The sequence below is a fragment of the Mytilus californianus genome, unplaced genomic scaffold (assembly GCF_021869535.1).
Source record: "Mytilus californianus isolate M0D057914Y unplaced genomic scaffold, xbMytCali1.0.p SCAF_5, whole genome shotgun sequence".
NCBI classification, from domain to species: Eukaryota; Metazoa; Mollusca; class Bivalvia; order Mytilida; family Mytilidae; genus Mytilus; species Mytilus californianus.
Genome location: NW_026262701.1, coordinates 74094174 through 74119426, shown reverse-complemented (window position 1 = coordinate 74119426; position 25253 = coordinate 74094174). Strand labels below are relative to the sequence as shown.

At 30.3% G+C, this 25253-nt stretch overlaps 1 long non-coding RNA gene across 1 annotated transcript in view; it reads right to left on the bottom strand.

Annotated features, from left to right (window-relative positions):
* The window catches only part of LOC127701437 (uncharacterized), a 43955-nt gene extending 20276 nt beyond the window's left edge, over nt 1-23679 (bottom strand). The window contains exon 1 of the long non-coding RNA XR_007982030.1: nt 23471-23679. This is a non-coding gene — a long non-coding RNA (uncharacterized LOC127701437). The remainder of the gene's footprint in view (nt 1-23470) is intronic.
* Between the last annotated feature and the right edge of the window lie 1574 nt (nt 23680-25253).

Here is a 25253-nt window from a genome sequence, read left to right as displayed (position 1 = left end):
GACAAGGTCCTCCATAGTCTACTTATCCACAAGCAATCATAGGCAATCATACCACATCTTATTTTTTTTTTTTTTTTTGAAAGTTAAACAACTATAAGTTTCTGCTTCATTTCTATACATATATTTGTAAAAATTCTAAATCCATGCTAATGAAGTGATCAAATCTGTATTGGAATGATTGAAAAATATAATAATTACATATTTTAGTCATCCATTGAGGTATGGTGTGAACAAAAAAAAATATATAGCACTATCGCGTTCGTTGTTATTATGACGCAATCTTTTTATCAAATATTCCGTTAGCAGAGGCTACTGATAAAAATCAGTTACTATTATCATTGAAATATTCTACAGTTACGATGATCTTTCAAGTTATTTGTTCACAAGTTACGATTATCTACTTTTGGAGTTACGATTATCTCCCTACAATTTTCGATGGCTATTATCTTTGTAACGAGGCCATATATAATATCAATAACACACACACACAACAAAAACGTACAGATCAACCTGGCGGCTGAGTAATTCTTTAAACAACACTTATACACTGAGAAATTGGCAGAAAACGATTTTACCTATTTCTACCTCCGCCATATTGGGATCGTGGTAACTGCACGACAAGTTTAACACTAGTGCTCTTTATCTAATGTGGGTTTTCAGATAATAAGCGCAACATATGTAATAATCGTCACTTAGGTGTAATGACTCCTAGAATAAGTCGACCAATGATTTTGGTCACTCGGCTCATATGTACATCTTGTCTGGCTTATCATTTTACTAATTAACTTTCGACCAATTATAGTTTTGGAAATAATATAGAAAAATACCCACAAAACTGATAAAAATCTTTATTTACGGGCACTTGCGAAATCGACGATTGGATTTTTAATGTATCTGAATAATTTACGGGGGCCATATACTTTTGATCGCTTTGACCAGGATTACAATACAAAATGCAAAAGATTCACTTCGGAATTTTGCTGCACGAGGCATAAATGTTTTTTTTCCTTTGCCATGGAATGGTGAAATAAATTGGTAAGTTCCACCACCTCGATTAATACTAGAGACCATTAATAAAATGATATACGATATAATCAGAAAGCAAGCCCTTAGAAACGACCGATGTTGCTACTTTCTAAAGACAACCGCTGGTCTATAAGTAACTGACAATAACCTTCCACTGAACGACTTGGTAACATAAGAGGAGATAATATATTTCGTAAAACATATGAACTTCAATCAAACAATTACCAATGAATAAAAGGATGATTTAACCGAAATTCCACGAAACAAATATCTTAGAACAGGTCCATGGTTAATCCATTTGATTTGACAGCTAATGTCATTTTAACTGAACGTGTGTCTATTCGCAACCTTGGCAGTTGCTAGAATTTTATGGTCCTGTTTATTAAATTACTGATACTAATCATGATATAAGAGATAAACCACTGTAGACTATATGAACACTTTTATAATTTGATTTGTCAAACGTGCTGAGAAACTTCAGTAAGAACCGTAAAACCATACGATACAAAATTATAAACGCATATTCCAGAAATTGTAGTAGATACCAGATAAACTATACCACACTAAATTATAAGATAACAAAAATCGGGACAAGAAGAACAGAGCTTTCGGAGTAGAGAACGCTTGAATCTCAAACCTTTGGTTTTAAAAGTAAATAGAAGCAATATCAAATGCAAACAGTAAGTTAAAACAAAACATGCCAAAACAGTCAAAATTGAATGCAATTTCAGATATTACGTTTTGGTAGGATTATCCGTGTAGCAGTTTTTAAACTTTATATTATTAATTCAGTAAAAGAGAAGGCTTTTAAATTGAATTGTCCCCTTGCTAATGTATGTTCACTGACAATCAAATATTGAACCAAGTCTTGTGCAAAAATATAAATGTTAAAGATTTTAAGTTACAGATCAGAGAAATAGGTATATCTTATGTTATTGTTTTTTTTTTTTTTTTTTTTTTTATGTTCTTTTTGTTGTTGTGTGCAAATGAAGATATTCTATTGACTGAAACACAGTAAACGGCAAAGGTATGCTGAGTTTCTATCGGGTATAGGCCGTGCTGTTACTGATAGAAAGAGAATATTATGTTGATAAATAGTGTTTGTAATAGATATTTTTACTAAATATTTGTCAGCAACAGTGCTCTATGAGTCCGTTTTACTGTATTTAAACAAAAATACACAAAGGTGAATGTTGTAGTATTTTATCTTCTGATCAAATATATTTTGTCTTTTAAATTTGAGATCAATTGTTCTTTCGAAACTATGTATTTCTATTTACACCGAAACACGATAATCAACTTTGTTTGTGTCTTTGAAAGAAAATAATACAAGCTGCTAACACATAAACCACTCAATTGAAAGAAAATAATACAATCTGCTAACAAGGAAACTACTAATCTCACGACAATATGACGCCAATGGTGGTGATTCTATCTAGTACTATATTCAGTTTAAAGGATATTTACATTTGAATTTCCGCATACGTGATTTTCACAGAAATCATTTAGATCTGAACTGACTGTCCTTGAATAGGTGACATCCAATGTATAGAGAAAATCAAGACGAACATATTTTGAACAATTTTAGTCTTCATGTTAAAGTTGACAAGAACTAACGTTAATAACAAAACAAAACCAGAAAACTAAAGTTGCTTATAGATATTTCAAACATTTAACGACTTCTGAATTCACTCTTCTCTTTGCATACACTTATTTTTGTGAAAATTGTAATCTAAAGTATTTTATTGTGTACTTGTATTTTTTTTATTTTTTTATTTCATATTTGACTTTTCACTTATAGTTTTTCATAATTTGTTTTAATTTGAGAACACAAAATGGTTGATGATTTTGAAAACTACATTTGATTCGAATATCATAATATTATATAATGCTTACATATGAAAGTGTGTTGATTGTATATTGAGTATCATATATTATCAATATTATAAAATGTGACGGTAGAAGTGGTTTAGCGTTAAACATTTGTATGTTAAATTCGACATATGAAATCACATACAAGACTTATTTCTTACATACATTTATTAAATTTTTGTCTCCAACACTAATACGTATATAAAGAGAAGGATTAGATGAACTGTAATCTCTCGCACTGCAAAACCCTACTCTATCTTTTTTCCTAGATTATACGGCACTTTATTCATAAATAGCAAAAATGTGTATTGTAAAAAAACATGACCTATTTCCACAGATGTTTTTATTTTAAACTATGTCGGTTAAATTTTAGATATAAAAACACTGACCCAAATCACTTACGTTATTTACATCTTAATCAAATAAAGTGTTAATTCAGTAATTTGTTATAGTGATGTTCATGATGTTTAACATTACAAGTATTCCAAAGTATTACTTCAAATTACAATAACGTTATCAAACATTCTTGATTTTTTTGTAATATAAAAAAACTAAAGTGATATCAAACATTCTGTATATTCTCTAGTTCTACAATCTTAGGGATATCCATCATTCTATATAATATCTAGTTCAACAATCATTGGGTATATATCATACTATATATTTTCTAGTTCTATAATAATAGGGATATCCCATATTCCATGTATCTCTAGTTATACAATCATATAAATACCTTTTATTTTATATATTCTCTAGTTCAACAATCAGAGTGATATGCAATTATTCCGGATATTATCTAGTTTAATTAGCATATTGATATCTAAAAGTTGAAATATTCCTTAGCATAAACACCGTTGTAACATCTAATATTTAGATATTCTCTACTATTAACACCAATTTAATTTCTAACATTCTAGATATTGTTAGCATTCTTACTACCGTGATATCATGTATTTGTTGAATACAACTTGAACCCTAACGTCTTGATTACAATATGTTTTGACAATCCTGAAGTGCACATTTTAATTTATAGACTTCAATGTGGACAGGTTATAGGTTATCGATTGATTTGATATCATTAAAATCTAATGATAATAAATTGCATGCATACACTATTATCTAACCGTCATCTTGGGTAGACCTCCACTGCTAGATAGATAATAATTACTGAATATTGCAGACTCCTGACTATGAACAGGCACAAAATAAATCATGTAACTTAAGGGCACATCATTTTTTGTTTGTTATCTTATATTTTAGGTTAGATTTACGAGATTTGAATATCGGTAAACTACTGTTATAGGATATTAAACATGTTTGTGAGCGAGCGCGCAACCCTTTATATGACACTCCATTTCAAATTGTATTCCTTAGTTAGATTAAACAAAACATTAGTTATCAGTAAAGAAGTGTGTGCAATCGTTTCCACTATTGATTATTCTTTCAATAAACTCATCGTAGATACCAAGATTAAAATTGCGTACGCCAGACACGCGTTTTGTCTGAAAAAAAGACATATCAGTGACGCTCGAATTAAAAAAGAAAAAAAAGCCAAATAAATTACGAAGTTGAAGAGCAAGTATATCTCTCCCCTTTTCAACTAAAAGCTTTATCACACAGTTTCGAAGTTCTGCAATTAAATAAACAATTCGTACGGATATATGTTTATCACTTTCCCACCTTCCATCACAAATCAAAGCCAATTTCGTGAAATATTTCTTTTCCTTGGAATAAATCGCATTTTTCTGCAGATTTAATTCCACATTGATGCATAACGTTGAAATATGTATTACACATAACGTATAACCATGGAATTGGGTATGTTTGTCAAACATAATATTGTTGTCCTACAACCGTTCCCCCACAGAGTCTGTTTACCCAAGGTCCATTTGCCCTTTTTAAAAAAAAAAAATAAAACATTTTTGTGTTTTTACTTATATATCATGATCGTGCCGTCAGAATGGGAATGCTAAATCTGATGATTTGTGCAGAGCGAGTGCCACATTCTCTGCATGTTGAGTGTTGGTTGCTAGTTGTAAAGCAAAATGTGTGCCCATATCCAACATTCTGTTATTTACAGTGACAGTCCAAATATTTTAAAACAAAAATATAGATCAGAAATAAACATATTCTGTCATATGCATGATATACAAATAACTAATACAAAAATAAGATGTGGTATGATTGCAAATTACAAAGAGACAACTATCCAGCTTAGTCCTAATGCCAGGGGTACATGGAACTATAAGTGATCATACAGCATTAAACTGCAACTAAAACTCATACTGTATAACCCGCTATAACAAGTCCCGACCATGACAGGTGTACACAATTCAAAACAGCAAGGCAACGGCCTGCAATGATGACAAATTAATGATATGACAGACAGCAACTACTGAATTACAGAATACAGGCTAATATGTGTCATATATTTAAGAATATATTGTTATACTTTCCTTACTAGAAAATTCTTATAACACGTTGCATACAGACGATTTATTTTCAAAAATGAATTAAGTCAATTATTTAGGAAGCAAGTCTTGATACGACATGTTGATTTGATAACAATATAAATCAAGCATATTTTATAACATGTATAAAATTGAACATGAACAATGTAAGTCACTCATTTGGCTTTCCTAAGCTGCATTCAAACATCTCGGTTTAGTAAAAAATTACCTTTAAGACCTTTTAAATTATGCTGTTGAATTTATAATTTCCTGTTGTTTTTATATAAGGTGGCAAGCTTTTTTGCAAAGAATAGAAGGCAAATGTAAGGCAGTTGTGAATTTACATTTTATTGTTTCAATTCACACTGCTTTTGTCATAATGTGACGGATTATGATGTGTTCAGAATTGATAACTTTCTGCATTAATCATGTTAATATTACTCCAAAAGACCAGAAAGGTTCCATTTTGCTGCTGTAATTGAAGTTTGATGGACAGATTATTTGATGAAATATTTGAAGTCACCTAAAATTCCAGAAAACACTAAGTCAGACTTGCCATAGTTTCATAACACATCTTAACCCTATTTTTCATCAGATCATTGAGTGTTGTCCTTAATATTAAGTTAATGGTATATTATTTTTAAAAAAAAAGGAGAAGTGGTATGAGTGCCAATGAGACAACTATCAACCCAAGTTTAAATGAATGATACATCGTGCTTTGTCCAATAGAAAGAGTATATTATGTTTATAAATAGTGTTTGTATAAGAGAGTTACCATGAATAAATGATTTATCAGCAACAGTGCTCTTGGTGGTGTCGGCTTTAATGTATTTAAACAAATTAACATTCATAAAGGTAAATTGTTGTATAGATTTTTTATCTTCTGATCAAGTATTTTGTTGTCTTATAAACTTTAAGTCAGGAACCTGATGTTCAGTGGTTGTCGTTTGTTGATGTGGTTCATAAGTGTTTTTCGATTCTCGTTTTTTATATAGATAAGACCGTTGGTTTTCCTGTTTTAATAGTTTTATACTAGTCATTTTTGGGGCCCTTTATAGCTTGCTGTTCGGTATGAGCCAAGGCTCCGTGTTGAAGGTCGTACCTATAATGGTTTACTTTTACAAACTGTGACTTGGATAGAGAGTTGTCTCATTGGCACTCATACAACATCTTCTTATCTCTATTTAGATTACTTGTACTTTAGAAATTATGTATTTCTATTTTCACCGAAATACGATACTCAACTTGTGTTGTGCCTTTGAAAGAACATTATACAATTCACTAACAAGAAAACTACTGACTCATGACAGTATGACGCCTATAGCAGTGATTATATATATATATATATATATATATATATATATATGAAGTGTCAGACTGTTCTGTTTAAAGGATATTTTACTCTGGGTTTTCCTTATACGTGACTTTCGCAGTAATCATGGTAATCATTTACATGTAAAATATCTATACTAAAATATTTTATATATAATTTGAAGACTTAATTCATTGTAAATTATTACAAATATATTTTGAACGATTTCAGCCAGCTCCTTATAGTTGAAAACAACGAACTTTTACAACAACAAAAAAACAACATAGTATACGAACATTTAAGTTGAAAGTGCGTTGATTGTGTATTAGTTATTACATATTTTAAACAATATATAACATAAATAAGAAGAGGTTCTAGCATTACGCATTTTTTCAGAATTTATCTTGAGTTACTAGCGTGCATTTAATACAAGCTGAAACAGTTTGATAACATGTGTACTGATCAGTTCAAAACAATCAGTTTTGAACACGATTTGTGATGAAGTTCGACAAGATTGCCAGTCCATGTTAAAATGGACATATGGCATGACATTACAGACTTATTTTGTACATAAAGTATCTTGATTTTGTTCTCGACTACTTATAAATATATCAGGAGAAGGATTAATTGACTTAACGGTGATCTCGCCCTGCAAGACTCTATCGTTTTTGAAACTATACTGCACTCTATTCGTAAATAGCAAAAAGGAGCACTGTAAAAGAAAATCAATGACCTTTTTTCACAATTTTTTTACATAAATTATGTCGGTTAGATTTTTAATATTTAACTCTGACCCGAACATGCTATAGAACTTTATTACAACCAAAGTGATAACTAACATTTAAGACATTCCCTAGTAATACCGTGGTTTATTTTGCCACGACATTGTTAGTTGGGTTTTGACTTCTGAGTTTTAATATCCATTTAAAATATTTCGCCTTTCTTTAAGCTACTCTCTAATTATACCACTAAAGTGATATCCAACATGCTAGATATTCCTTTATATTACCAACATAGTGATATCCAACTTTATAGATATTTTCTAGTATTATTACCATCGTAAAATCTTACATTTTAGATATTCTTTAGTACATGTATTACCACAGTTTATAGTTATATCCAACATGCTAGATATTTTATAGCATTCCCAACTAAGGGATATTCCCTAGTATAGCAACTATAGTGATATCAAACATTATATATATTATTATTTGTATGACCCAAAGTGAAATCAAACATTTTATCTTTATAGTATTACCACGATAGTGATACCCAACATTCTTGATATTCTATAACATTTAAACAAAAGTTAAATTCAATATTTTAAATATTTTCTTGTCTTAAAACAAAAGCGATTTTCAACTATCTAAGTATTATCTTGTATTATAACAAAACTTTTTACAACATTCTAGATATTTTTCTGCATAACAACAAGGGCGAATTTAAACAGTATAAATATTCTCTTGTATGACAACACAAATGATTTCAAACAGTATAGATATTATCTTCTATTACAAAAAAAGCGAATGCATACTTCTAGATATTCTATTGTATTATCAACATAGTGATATCAGATGTTCTATATATTCACTGTCTATGTATTATCTCCAGAGTGAATAACAACATTTCAGATATTCTATTGGGACTTTAAAAAAAATAATATAATAAGCAAATATAAATATCAAAAAGAATGGTTTTTCTACATTTATTAGAGATGTTAGAGAAATGTTTACAATTGACAAGTGAGAGTTGAGAGTGTATTATTGAGATAGTCAAAAAGGGTTTCATCCCAAAAGAATTAATTAATTTTTTTTATTAACTCGACACATCAATGGCATTTCTAAAACTGCTGTTAATATATGTACACATTTTGTGAGTAAAGGTCTTTCCACCTTTTCTAACATGATTATTAGTAGGTTGATTGGTCGGTTGGTTGGTTGCATAACATCTTGTGACACATTCTTCATACAAATAGATTAATTTGAAAGATTGAAATTTGCATACCATCAAATTTGACGAATTATACATTCATTAATCGATTGATTGGCTTAGTTTGTTTGCCTGATAGAATGAAGTATTGATTGACAATTTCACGTTAAGAAACATAAATAAAAAGAGGTTCTAGCATTACGCATTTTTTTCAGAATTTATCTTGAGTTACTAGCGTGCATTTAATACAAGCTGATACAGTTTGATAACATGTGTACTGATCAGTTCAAAACAATCAGTTTTGAACACGATTTGTGATGAAGTTCGACAAGATTGCCAGTCCATGTTAAAATGGACATATGGCATGACATTACAGACTTATTTTGTACATAAAGTATCTTTATTTTGTTCTCGACTACTTATAAATATATCAGGAGAAGGATTAATTGACTTAACGGTGATCTCGCCCGGCAATACTCTATCGTTTTTGAAACTATACTTCACTCTATTCTAAATAGCAAAAAAGAGCACTGTAAAAGAAAATCAATGACCTTTTTTCACAATTTTTTTACATAAATTATGTCGGTTAGATTTTTAATATTTAACTCTGACCCGAACATTCTATAGTACTTTATTACAACCAAAGTGATATCTAACATTTAAGACATTCCCTAGTAATTACGTGGTTATTTTGCCACGACATTGTTATTTGGTTTCTGACTTCTGAGTTTGAATATCCATTTAAAATATTTCGCCTTTCTTTAAGCTTTTCTCTAATTATACCACTAAAGTGATATCCAACATGCTAGATATTCCTTTGTATTAACAACATAGTGATATCCAACTTTATAGATATATCCTAGTATTACTACCATCGTAAAATCTTACATTTTATATATTCTCTAGTACATGTATTACCACAGTTTATACATGTTATAGTTATATCCAACATTCTAGATATTTTATAGCATTACCAACTAAGGGATATTCCCTAGTATAGCAACTATAGTGTTATCGAACATTCTATATATTATTATGTATACGACCCAAAGTGATATCAAACATTTTATTTTTATAGTATTACCACGATAGTGATATCCAACATTCTTGATATTCTCTATAACATTTAAACAAAAGTTAAATTCAATATTGTCAATATTTTCTTGTCTTACAACAAAAGAGATTTTCAAATATCTAAGTATTATCTTGTATTACAACAAAACGATTTCCAACATTCTAGATATTTTTCTGCATTAAAACAAAGGCGATTTCAAACAGTATAGATAGTCGCTTCTATGACAACACAAGCGATTTCAAACAGTATTATTATCTTCTTATCTTCTATTACAAAAAAAGCGAATGCCTACTTCTAGATATTCTATTGCATTATCAACATAGTGATATCAAATGTTCTATATATTTACTGTCTATGTATTATCGCCAGAGGGAATAACAACATTTTAGATATTCTATTTGGGACTTTAAAAAAAAATATAATAAGCAAATATAAATATCAAAAAGAATGGTTTTCTACATTTATCAGTCAGGGGCGTTACTTAAACAAGTAACTTTTTTAGTTACTTGTATAGGTAATTTTTGTTTTTAGAAAATATAAAATTACTCAATAGAGTTATTTTAAATTTCAAAAGAAACATGGACTAAATGTAGTTTAAATGATTTTTACATCATTTTATATCATAACATTAAAAATTTATTAGATTTGAGAGGAGTATAGACATAAAGGGTTACTTTAAAAGTAATGACAAGAATGTTACTTATATACATTAGTTATTTTATACATCTTTGAAAGTATTATTAATAACACTGATTGAAGGAACATATGTAATTGTTTTGGGTTACAAATTATAAGTAACTTCAACTTAATTAATTCACAAGTTTCTATCTATTTATATCTGTCTACCTTCAAGAATTTCAAGGAAAACAATATTTGAATAGTCCCAAGAGACCAATCTTTGACCCAGAAGCGTAGATATGAAAGATAAGTGCGTCAGAATGGCAATTAGTGTTTCAGAAGGATTAGATTTTATATTTCACGGGAAAAATAACCAGACGACTGTAAAAATTTGTTGAAACTAGTAAAATCTGTATAATTGGACACCTATAAAAATAATATTTATTATATTTTATATAAGTAATTTTTAAAATAGCCTCGTTTTCAACATTACTTGTATAGGTAATTTTAAAAGTAACTTGTTTAAGTAATGCCCCTGACTGTTTATTAGAGATGTGAGATGTAGAGAAATGTTTACAATTGACAAGTGAGAGTTGAGAGTGTATAATTGAGATAGTCAAATAAGGTTTCATCCCAAAAGAATTAATTAATTTTTTTATTAACTCGACACATCAATGTCATTTCTAAAACTGCTGTTAATAAATGTACACATTTTGTGAGTAAAGGTCTTTCTACCTTTTCGAACATGATTATTAGTAGGTTGAATGGTCGGTTGGTTGGTTGCATAACATCTTGTGACACATTCTTCATAAAAATAGATTAATTTGAAAGATTGACATTTGCATGCCATCAAATTTGACGAATTTTACATTCATTAATCGATTGATTGGCTTAGTTTGTTTGCCTGATTGAATGAAGTATTGATTGACAATTTCACGTTAAGAGACGGATGTGTCCTATTCTTTAATTAATTGATTGATTGTAACTCAGACGTCCAGTGATAAATATCTGTCGCATTTTCTTTATACTCACGGAATGATAAATGCGCCGTCCTCCAAATAAGGGGCAGGCCGAAAACAAGTCCCTCGATTAAAACAGACACGGTTTCGAGTAACTAGGAACATACGAAACAAGGATCCACTTAAATTACATGTTTTCATATCAGATCAACATGTTTACCTGTACTTCAGACATGCTTATTCTATGCCAATGAAAATGCAGGATTTAACACCCCTCAACTTCTCCCGTTCCGAAAAAAACATATCCTTACATTTTCCGATATAATCTCAATGGGAACATGCAAAAAGTAACAACTTCTCAACAAAATATCCTTGCATCAACCTTAATGATTTTTTTGGGATTTTTTCCAGGGATTCTGTGAGTTAATGTTTTAAGTATTTGTTGCGTATGCATTTTGTTTTATTATATTAAAAATCGGACTTTGATTTTAACTTTTTTTTACATACATGTAACTATGTGAACCTGAGAGGTCCCTCGTATTTATTTTGTTTGCTTTTACCCAGAGACCCGTGCCGTGTATGTAATCTGGAGGGTATCCCCGTCTTGTTTCGAAGGGATGGGGCATTTAACACAGAATATTCGTTTAATATTCATCACTGCACGTCAAACAATCAATCAATGAACTAATTAATATGAAATATAAGTCTTATGTAAACTGTCAAGTAATAAATCATTCAATCAATCAATCAGCTAATCAAACAACCAATCAGTAAACCTAATGACCGATCAACTAATCGATATGAAGAATTTGTCTCTTGATATTATACAAGAAGGTTACATGTATCAACCAATCTACCAAAAAGCATATTTAGTTTAGAAAATTTGGAACGCCTTTTATTTCCAATCGTTTGCAAAAGAAACAGATATTTGCTAAAACAATTAGTTCAGCTTTATTACAAGCAATGTTATGAAACCTATTAATGTATCGAGTATTTCAAGAATGAAATTCATATTTTTAAGACGATCCCTTATTTAAATGTCTCAATTCTAGATTCTCGACTCTCAATCGGGAATTGTAAACATGTATCTAACATGTCTATTACATAACATGTGTATCTATAATACACGAGAACGATAGGGTTCAGACATTTTGTCTACAGATAAAGAAATAAATCATCGAAATCCAAGACAAAAAACGAAAGGACCTTTAGAAAGAAATCATATTGGAAACCGAAGTTGTAAAATAAAAAATAAATAAAAACTAATAAAACACAAGTCAAAATTGTACGAGATGGTGTTGTATCAGATTTTAGCTGGTATCTTATCAGTGGGCAGTTTTCAAATACCAAATATCAATAGTTCAGCAATAACAATATCTTTACAATTCAATGCTCACTAAAGCACTTGATCGTATCTGACATGGCAATAATGATTTGTTGAAAAAACAATATACGTTGAATCAAATCAGATACGGAAAAGGGCAAGGGTATAATATGTGACCTTTCTTGTGATTCATATCGTATTTTTAACTGAAAAAGGAGTGTTTTATGGCATACACAGAGGTGTTAGGAATAAACAGTGGCTCTCATAAGTAGCTATTCAGTAGCATTGTTTTTGATTTACGCACTTATGTTTATTTGGTAAAACCGACCTACATATTGTTATGATACTGTAGTGAACTTTATCTTATTTTGCTCAAATAGTTATTTTTCTTTTGAATTTTAAAATAATTTGTCCTTGAGAAACTTTAAATATTTATTTAAGTTGAAACACGATATTCATATATGTCACGCCATCGATTGTGCACAATGCAGTCTACTAACAATTAAAGTATTAAATGACAGTATGACACAAACCATCCAGATTATTTGCAGTGTTAGCAAATTCCAAATAAACCTGTTTTTGTTTTGGTTTTACATAGGAAATGATTTCTACAATAAAATGTTCTACCCTATGTTAAGTTAAAGTAATTAAGAATAAAAATTCCATTTTTTTCCGTAATTTAAATCTACATACTAAAAGATAATATTCAATGTTGTATTTTGATGACTTTGATTCTCAATTTACTTTTACTTTGAATTTCAAAATAGTGTTTGCTCTTTTTATCTGAAAATCTTGTATTGCGAACTCATATTATGGTTCGAGTTCATATTCATTTGTTTTTGAGCATGGTAGAATGTTTTGTATATTTGTCTGTTTTCTGTGTAATTTTACTAATTTATAAAAAAAATCTGTGTTTGAAGATTCTTAATTCGGATCTTCGTTTAAAGATAATTATATTTAATGATCCTTGTGCTTTTTAATTTTCAATGTCGTGTTGTTTATACCAGTAACAGTCTTGTCTGTTCTTAATGATGAAAAATGTGTTCCAATTTCACAATTTCACACTCGGTGAAGTTTCATGGTTAGAAAATGTATATGGCCGATGGTTTATGAATTAGGTGATATTTTAGGGTTATATAAAAACCGATTACTAATCCGCTAGTGTGTGATACCTGATCACTAAATATAACTTAACACCGTATTTTATAATAGTAATACAGCGGGTGTCATATGTAGATCTGTCAAACCGACCAGAGCACTTGATAATACACCAATTGTTCGTGTCTCCGCAATGTGTAAATAGTGTCGTGCCATCTTATAACATAATACCACCAGAATAAACATTAAGCCAGACAAGTCATCGATTGTTTCATGACAGTTTTTCTAAAACTTGACTTTAGTTGTGTATTACGTGAGTTGTGGGAATTACCTTCATCCGAAACACACTCAGACTTAAGTAAGAATAACAACATAGATTTTGAAAAATCAAACTGAAAGAACATAAAAATGACTTTGCTTTATAACGATCAATTCAATATAGGATATACTTTGTACGAGATTGTTCCAACTATGTTTTTTAAGATCAATCCAATCTAGGATTTTTAACCTTAGTTTTATAACAATCAATCCAAGCTAGAATCTACTGTGTAAAGGATAGTTTTAACCTTAGTTTTATAACGATCAATCCAAGCTAGGATCTACTGTGTACGGGATAGTTTTAACCTTAGTTTTATAACGATCAATCCTAGCTAGGATCTACTGTATACAATATTGTTTTAACCTTAGTTTTATAACGATCAATTCAAGCTAGGATCTACTGTGTACGAGATTGTTGTAATCATAGTTGTATAGCGATCAATCCAAGCTAGGATCTACTGTGTACGAGATTATTTTAACATTAGTTTTATAACGATCATTCTAAGTTAGGATATACTGTGTACGAGATTATTTTAACATTAATTTCATAACGATCAATCCAAGCTAGGATCTACTGTGTACGAGATTATTTTATCATTGTTTTTATAACGATCAATCCAAGATAGGATCTACTGTGTACGAGATTATTTTAACATTAGTTTTATAACGATCAATTCAAGCTAGGATCTACTATGTACGGGATTGTTTTAACCTTAGCTTTATAACGATCAATCCAAGCTAGGATCTACTCTGTACGGGATTGTTTCAACCTTAGTTTTATAACGATCAATCCAAGCTAGGATATACTGTGTACGAGATTATTTTAACAATAGTTTTATAAAGATCAACCTAAGCTAGGATCTACTGTGTACGGGATTGTTTTAACCTTAGTTTTATAACGATCAATCCAAGCTAGGATCTACTGTGTACGAGATTATTTTAACATTAGTTTTATAACGACCAATCCAAGCTAGGATCTAATGTGTACGAGATCATTTTAACATTAGTTTTATAACAATCAATCCAATCTAGGATCTACTGTGTAGGAGACTGTTTTAACCTTAGTTTTATAACGATCAATCCAATCTAGGATCTACTGTGTACGAGACTGTTTTAACCTTTGTTTTATAACGATCAATCAAATCATCTAGAATCTACTTTGTACGAGATTTTCTCAACCATAGTTTTATATCGATCAATATAATCTAGGATTTCCTGCGTGCCATTCTGTTTAAACCTATGTTTTATAGTGATCAATCTAATCTAGGGATTAAACAGTCACACTCACATGTCTATTATTGTTATGTCTCTTTTGGGAAAATGCATGCAGTACCTCACAAATTCATGTATTCTTACCACTAAGGCTTTTTCATGTTTTGGTTTACACTTTCCTGATGAAGACAATTCCAGTAAAGGGTTTCGGACGCTCAAAATTATAAAATGTTATGTTCGTTGCATGCCATAAGATGTAGATGCCTGGTGGTAAACATATTCAATATCATTTGCACCTTGTCTTATTATTTGTCCTTTGGTAGCTTCTTTTAGAAGATAGGGTTATTTATCCGTGTATTCAGATTTTGCTTATTGAAATATAATCATACTCCATATTTTAAATGGTTATGATATTATAATCTAAATTTAAGATGACCTACATTTCAAGTATCGTGATGCAAACGACCAATCACAACATATCTATAATTGATTTAAACTTTCGATTTCAGATCTTTTGAAAATGATATTTGTTCGAAGCGCTTTTCCGGATTAAAGTGCATCAGGAACACCACAAAAATTAAAACCAGTGATATATAGGTACAAAACTCTTTGATAGCTGTATGTCCAATAGCATATATTAATATGATAAAATTAATCATGTATTTGTGTTTAATTTGAAATTAAAGTTCATGATACACACACCCTAAATTGTTAACAAGGACACTTATACCTTTTTGAAATGTTGATAATTTCACCTCATGTGTATTTAAATTTTATGATATGCCGTTTATGTTTATCGTTTTATTTTTGTCTATTTTGTCGTCTTTATTATAACAAAGGAAGTATTATATGAAGTTTAAAAGTTTGAGTAAATAAATTAATTATAAATTGTCACATTAACTTATCAGATTTTTGTCATAAAGTGTTATTATGTTGGTTTTTTTTTTATGTTTTCAAATTTGTCACATGAATCTTATAGATAGTAACACGGAAAATATTTGTTTATTTTAAGCTGGTCACAACAGTCTATAGTTGATTTTTAAAGTAAAAGTAGTGTTCATAAGAGGCAGACTTTATACAGAAGCTTTGTAGGAAGAGTGATAAAAAGCTGGCATTATCCTTTAACCTCGCGTTGCGCTATTTTCCTCTCACTAAATAATTCAAAGTTTGATTATTAGTACATGTAGTAGTTGACTAACTTCATTTACTAAGTTTGGCACATATATAAGTATGTCTAAGAAAGTATCACCAGTATTAGACTTATCCAACTAATAATTTAAACAGTTCTATCTAATGCATGGTTTCATAGTGTTAAAAATTGTTTCCTGAATTAGCTGAAATTTATAAAAAAAAAACATATTTTTATGATTAATAAGGAGATCGCACGCCTTTCCTTTTTCCACTAAATATAATATGAGAGATCATCCAAAAAAAAAGTTCAAAACATATAAGGATAAAATGTCACCGACAGAAACCTGAGTATTGGGTTAAGCAATAGCAAAGCAAAGTGAAACATCTTTCCATTAAGAATTGTCCACCTTTTACAAATCTCTTAGAATTCTCACTGGTTTTCGATTCAATATAAAATCATAAAATGATGAAGTGAGCTCTCTTAACTGGAGTTTGATAAGTTTGGCAAGCAGTCATTTAGTGTAACAATTTTTGAAAGAGCAAGTGACTTAATTAATGTAAGTTTTCCCAATAATGTGAGTTAACGATGTTTCCAGCTCGTCAGAATAACAGAGACCTCTTAAATCTCCGTAGCAAAATTAATTTCTGTTATACAGTTCGAATCTAAAGAAAATTAGGTTCCCTCAAATTTAAAATTTGGATGCGAAGTTTTAAGTCAGGACTTAGAACTAAATTGAAATATATTGTTTGCTTCCAACTTGCTTGCTTTTGTATTTGAAGCATTAGTTTTCCAACCTGAAATTTAATAAAAAGATTAAAAACATGATAATCTTATTTTTTTTTTTTTTCAAAAATATTTCACTTCCATCTAACATACGGAATGCGTCATCTGCATACTGGCTATCTTTGACAGTACTTCCCCTTATATCACGATTACCTTTTAATTTTAAGATTCAATACCGATTATAAATAAATAAGGAGTTCTTTTAAAAACTGTGTTCGTTATTTATAACACAAATTGATGCATCCGAGTATAAAGTTTCAAACCATTATCATTAATAGTAATAGAATATTTGGCAAAACGAAGGCCCAAATTTAAAACTTTTTAAAGATTTGATCATTCTAAAGAATCAAACGGTTTTTCAAAATCAACAAGAAATAAAAGACAAGTCTTATTATTTTCATCAAGGTAGTACATTCAATCACAATGAAGGGGTGTGTTCTCACCCATATATCTTTGATATTGATGAAACCTTTTTGTGTATCACTTATGATAAATGGTGAAACTGGTTTAATTATACAACGTACAATGTGTTATTACAGCAGAAGCTGTTTTCACCTCAGTATTCAAAAGACTAATAGGACGCCAGTTATTTATATACTGTCTTTTTTTTTCCTTCTTTCGGAATGCAAGTTATTACGGTTTGATACTGAAAATCGGAAAATTTTCTACACCAACATCCATGATAAGGAGATCAAATTACAAAGGGAACAATATCGTTCCACAGATTTTTTTTTTATAAAAGTCTACACTGTACCCAACAAAATCTGAATTTTTACCATTTGTCATAAATTTAAACAAATCAGCCCATTCTTTAAAGGTTAGTTTCCCTTACAAAAATATGTTTGTTCTTCTGTAAGTTAAATTTCATAATTAAAGAATGGTGTATCCTTACATTCAAATAATCTACTGGAATACACATTTATATAAATATAGGCAACAGTAGTATACCGCTGTTCTTTAGAAAAGAATTGCTGTTCCATCAGAATGTTTGGTTACCTTTATATGTGTTTACCTTCTTCATCTATAAGTTATGTTATTGTATTCCTAACTAAATTTTTTTTCTCTAATTTACAAAAAATAATTTTAACATATTTAGCCATTCCATGCCAGTTAGCTTGAGATATAAGCAGCAAACCTTCAACAATCTCTTTTCGACAATTTTCTAGTGCAAATTTTTGTTTCCAATAAAGATTTGTTAACCTCATCATTTGGAGAATAATTCATAATATTTTTATGAAATATAATTTTCAAGTTAGAAAGGGACTTTTTTGTCCTATTTGGATTCATTTGTGCTATAATTTATAATGTTTAGATCTGATCTTCATTTTCAACATTTAAACACATTTTGATCACTGCCCGATACCTCAAAGAAAGATGATCTTCTTTATCATATGAAAGATAATATTCCAAATTCTAATATGACGTCTTTTTTTCACTTTGGAAACAAAGCCATATTCTAATTACAATAAAACATGGGCTGCACGTGATTGACGTCACAATTAAAATTGTAACGTCAGTTGTATTTTGAACAACGCCGGAGGTCGAAATGGACAGTTTTGTTGGTGTTGCTTGCTAGGAAATTGAATACATTTATTCTAAAAGTAAGTTTACGTATATATGTTTATTCTTATATCGGTTCAACTGTTGATTTTCTATAACGTGTTTAGTTCTTCAAATCCAAATAGCTGCCTTTCGAATGTGTACTATAGGTCCGCTTCGAAGAACAAAAGTTCTAAATATTCATATCAGAATCGAAATAATTCTATTATGCCATGCTTTATGCTAATCTTAACATGAGTAGGCATTATATTTGTCAATATTTTACACCTCGCTAACGCTCGGTATACGGATACTGACAAAATAATAAATGAGCATAAAGCATGGCATGAAAGAATTATTTCTGAAGAAGTATCTTTAATACATTATTCAACTATTTGTATATGGTATGCATCTCTGAGTAACTGAGAGTAAAATGTCCAGTAACCTTTGACCCGTCTTTTTAAAACTATATGAGAAGGTGATTAGAATTGAGGAGTGGTCAGTTCCATAACCTGGTAAAATTTTAGTATGTTTTTTAAGTAAAAAAGGGTCTTCTGAACTTACAAACATAATCAAGACGACTTTGTTTTACATGTTAATGGGTGAGGACTGTCATATCTTGACTAGCAGCTATAAATGGAAATGTAAGGTCGAATGACTCAAACTGTACAACAAAAGAGATGATCTCAGTTTTCCAATTTCCAACTGTGGTCTATTAATTTCTATATAGCAACATGCAAAATACATGAAGATACTAAGAGAGTATTTTAACATAATTAAGTGGTAGGATGTGAGTCATGGCACAAGACAAAAAACAAACATTAAAAAGAAAATGAGCCGGAGTCGTGCGGAAGGGAATAAAAAAGAGCGTAACCTGTTACAAGCACAGGAGTAGATACCGTAAAAGCGTATTTTTCAATAAGTAAATCGCCAATTACAATTATACTGCAACGTATGTGACTAGTTCCCGAAAATATATAAGAATCAAAACTTGATGCTTCTTTGGTTGAAGACAATAAATCTTTCTAAACGTTTGAAGAAATTTGTGTGTATGTTCTTTTTTACTCTACAACTATAACTTTCTTATGATTTTGAACTCATTCCGAAAAGTTTTAGTTCTAGATGTTCACAATAAGTAAGAAAAAATTCAGATTAAAAAGTTGATAATAAATGTCATGCTATATAATATGTCTCCTTTTAAAGCGACATCTTTTTGGTGATGTGTTTTTAGTTTATGTATTACTGATGGTAGTAATAGAGTCTGATAAAAAACATTAATATCTATGATTCTAATGATTACGTGATGTTTATGCCATTAATTACATGCATAACCATATGTGAAAAAAAATTCTACTTGAACAGTTTGTGTTATCATAGCTTATAACATCACTTTCGAATAATTTTCATAACTTCAACTGATGATTTGTGTACCTTAATAGGATATGCAAGTGGTTTGGATATAATATTGCATGTATAAAAAGACACTCAAGACTGATCGTGCTTTGAAGCAGTATTGTATGAAATTTAGAAGTTGAATATTTTTTTTATCGTATAATGGTGCTGAAGAGTTATTCTGTTTTCTCTCGAGAGAGCTTTGATTTGTTTCAATCTTTGCTTTACGACATAGAAATATTATACTCATATGAATGTCATTTTAATTCTCTAGAAGGCATATTGTTTAATGAACATCAAAGAAGTTCATGCATTTTTATCAGATCATCGTAAGTCGACAATCTACAACCCAACCCATAACAAATGCGTTAACGTTGAAAAAATACTTATTTTTACGATAAGTGGAATAAGTAAGTACACTTAAGTGAATGCTTTAATATTCGTTAAACCTAAAAAAAAAAAAAACACGGGAAAATTGATCATAAGATAAACAACACAGAGTAAACAGTATTTGTTTTTGTCCCGGCCGATAAAGCTGCTAATAATATTATTATTGTTTGACGTAAATTTTACATTGAGGTTCTGAAAAAAGAAATCACCAATTCACCAACATTCCAACTGACTCCATTTTCAGAAAACGACATCTGTAACAAACATAAACTTTTAGCTACCGCTTTACAAGCAGAACCAAATACAATGAAAGTCCCAACTATGTATTGGCTTCCGAAGCTACACAAAACACCTTACAAATATAGATTCATTTTGTCTTCAAGCCATTGTTCCACTACTAAATTGTCTATTCTTCTTACCAGTACACTTGGTACAATCAAAAACCTGATAATAAATTGTTCAAATAAGGCCTTCGAAAATAGTGGAATTAATTACTTTTGGAGTGTGAAGAACTCGTTGGAAGTACTTGATAAATTACATGCATATATTGGTGATTTTGAATCTGTTCAAAGTTTAGATTTTTCTACCCTATATACCACATTGCCTCACATTCTCATTAAGAAAAAAATCACACACCTAATTAAATGGGCATTTAAAAAGTCAGAATGTGAATATATATGTTCAAACTCTTTTAGGTCATTTTTTAGTAGCAATAAACAAACAAACTATGTCAATTGGACATGCTTTGATACTATATATGCCCCTGAATTTTTACTAGATAACATTTTTGTTCGCTTTGGAGATTCCGTATATCGTCAGGTTATCGGAATTCCAATGGGGACTAACTGTGCACCACTTATTGCGGACCTTTTTTTGTATTGCTATGAGTTACAATTTATGACAAAAATCAGCAAAGACCCATCGAAACAACATCTGATACACAAATTTAATAATACTTTTAGATATTTGGATGATAGTTTGGCTCTCAATAATGACGACTTCAGTATGTATACTAAAGAAATTTATCCTGTTGAACTTACTTTAAATAAAGCTAATACTAACAATGACCACTGCCCTTTCCTCGATCTTGATATCTATATCATTAATGGAAAGCTTAATACTAAAATATATGATAAAAGAGATGATTTTTTCATTTCCTATCGTTAAATATCCATTTTTAGATGGTGACGTTCCCTTGTCACCATCTTACGGTGTTTATATATCTCAACTTGTACGATTCGCTCGTGTATGTAACAATGTTTTAGATTTTAACGAGAGAAATTTATGTATTACTGAAAAATTATTACACCAGGGTTTTCGATATCACAAACTAGTCAAAACATTTACTAAATTTTATCATCGGTATAAGGACATCATTCGTAAATATAGCTCAACATGCAGACTTCTTATACGTTCAGGTATTTCACATCCAATTTTTTATGGAAATATTCTTTATAAAGCACAAAAATGTCAGTATTCACCTCTGAAGCTAACAAAACCTTTAAATAGACTTATTAAGAAGGGATATAGTTACGATACTGTTGTCAGGTCATTAAAGATTGCATATTTTGGCGTTAATATTGATTCACTTATAGGGTCTTTGCATCGGCACTAAACACATTTTTTTTTAAAAACCAGTTGTTGGCAAGACACGGGTTATGTTCTTCTCATATATGTTATGATGGTATGATACTAAACCCCTAACGGGAAGGATTGTGCCTGATATTCATATGATGAAGACATAATCTTTCAATCAGTTTAATTGAAGTCTGGAGCTGGCATGTCAGTTAACTGCTAGTAGTCTGTTGTTATTTATGTATTATTGTCATTTTGTTTATTTTCTTTGGTTACATCTTCTGACATCAGACTCGGACTTCTCTTGAACTGAATTTTAATGTGCGTATTGTTATGCGTTTACTTTTCTACATTGGCTAGAGGTATAGGGGGAGGGTTGAGATCTCATAAACATGTTTAACCCCGCCGCATTTTTGCGCCTGTCCCAAGTCAGGAGCCTCTAGCCTTTGTTAGTCTTGTATTATTTTTAATTTTAGTTTCTTGTGTACAATTTGGAGTTTAGTATGGCGTTCATTATCACTGAACTAGTATATATATTTGTTTAGGGGCCAGCTGAAGGACGCCTCCGGGTGCGGGAATTTCTCGCTGCATTGAAGACCTGTTGGTGACCTTCTGCTGTTGTCTTTTCTATGGTCGGGTTGTTGTCTCTTTGACACATTCCCCATTTCCATTCTCAATTTTAGTGTTTAGAATTGGGAAATCCAATAGTAAATGTCATTTTGTAAAACAGGAAAACGAAACTCGTACACATCGCTTCCAGAGCTATAAAATGAAAAAAAAGTTGCTAAGGAACACATGTGTTATGCCTTTACACTGTATGTTGTGCCCAACAATACCGCAGATATCTCATAAATGGAAGAATTTATCATATTAAGAATAAACGATAAAAATGAAAAAAGATAATTGCAAAACCAACAAAAAATTAAGTACAGTAAAATGGGCGATATGGAAATGTCGGAATTCAATCAAATATTAGTCTAACTATTTTACTTCAGCCAAAATACAGTATAAAAAAAAACAAAAAAACTCCAATGCAAATTAAAAATCGGGGAATTCCATAAAAACTGACAAAATCGACCAACGGAACAAATGGAAAAGAGCTGTCATATACCAAGGGAAGTATACGCAACATGCGCAAGGGATCTTTTGTTTGCAATGCTCTATCGTCCTGGGTTTAACGATTGACTCTTTAAAAAAAACAAGTTTCTTTATATAGTGCATTAGTTACGTTCTTATTCATTACACCAAACATTAACAATCAAACAATGATATTTTAAATTGATAAAATACAACAAAATACACATTACAAACCAATTGATATCATAAGCTATATGGGAACTCTACAACGTAATTGAATCAATGGGTATGTCATTATCTTTACAAAAGAAAAAGTATGCAACTGAAATAAAAGTTATTGCAACACTTATACCAAAAATGAATTATTAAATAAATCATATTGTACTTACCTTCTTTTCATATTTCGAACATTTTTTAAATCCCCCAATAGAAATAATTAGTATTAAATGAAAAACATCGTGTATAGTGCCTATACTAGTCACTGGCCGTCACATTACAGTGTAATGCTAGAAGTACACATTTAAATGTCCTTTATACGTAGAGGTATAGTGAATAAGACTTGTGTATGTCTTTTGTTGTAGCTTATCAATTCATATCATTGTTGATTGTTATTTTTAGTGTTATGGATACGAATGTAACTAATGCACTAAATAAAGGAACGTTTTGTATAAAAGCCATAAGACGGAAAATTGTAAACACAGAGCCCTAGTATAAACTTCCTGAGTTGTACGTTGCATACTAATTTCAGATGGGTTTTAAGAAATGTATTCCATGTCTTAAAACACAAAAACAAAAATTCTTTTGCGTTTCATGTACAAGTGGCGAGAAACATAATTACCAATTCCACGTTTTTTAATAAAGTTGATTCGGTTATTACGTTATAATTTTGTGCTGTTTTTTTTTTCTTCTTTAGGGACATTTTAATTATTTTAAGTCAACCATCATATTGCATTAACTTGAGATGGGGTTATATGGTGCATACTCAGAAGGATGTACGTTTCCAGTCTTGACTCCTCAGATAGTTTCGTTTTATTTTCATCTTAAAGCGTTAATCAATTATATATTATTAAGAAACTAAACCTCAAGCTTCCTCAGTCAATGTTGACTTTAAATGAATTTTGTTACTTTTATATCGCTTTGGTCATGGCGGTCTTCATGTGTTTAGGTTTAATATATCGTTTGTTTTTAAATGTTTAGGTTTAAGCGTTCCTTCTATATGTAAATCCGGGAAAACGTTTAGGGCGCACAAAATTAATTAATACAGTTATATCTTAATTTACTACCACTGGGTCGATACCACTGCTTGTGGATTGTTAGTCCCCGACTGTATCAACTAATATACATAGTAGTAGTGAATGCTTCATTTGTATTTGACAAAATGTTTAACATAAAGTGTATCATGTTGTTTGCATCAATGTAAGACGGATGATATATAGCTCTTTTATTAAATAATAAACAATAAGGTTGATAACAACAAATAAATATATGATGATACAATAACTTAAGTAACAATTATAATCAGGTGCATAGTTCATCAAATATTTAAAAAGTTATGTTTTCTAAAATTTCATTGACATGCTAACCATATTAAAAATTGTTGTATGTTGACAAAATATCGGACCTAATATCTTTTCCTTGATAATTCATGTTGCTGAATTGCTGATTCAACAAAGTTAAGGTTAGGCACAATGAATAATGTCACAGATTAAACCTCTTTACACTATAGCGTATCCAATGTCTTTAACCGTTGTTTTGAATTGTTTGTATAACATAACATTAACTAGTTATTGCATCAATAATAGGCCGTGACAATAATATGTATAGTAAAAATCCATAAATGTAAACTAGTACTCTGTATGCTGTGTTTTATATCATCTTATGTTTATACAGGATGATTGTGTGGGTGGTATGTTGTAGTTTATATTATGTTCATGTCGAACGCTACGGATTTGTTCTTACAGGTTGCACTTTGTAAATACAGCTGTTTCTCAAACCACACCTCTTTTAGGGAGATATTTAATATTCATAGGTATGTTAATTTGTTAACGTACTGGTTCCCATTGATGATCTCTGTATTTTATCTCATAGAGACATCACTTGGGAATGTAACCAGTATTGAAAAAACATGGTAGTGGCTAAATTTTAATTCTTAGGAGGTCCAAAAATGGAGGT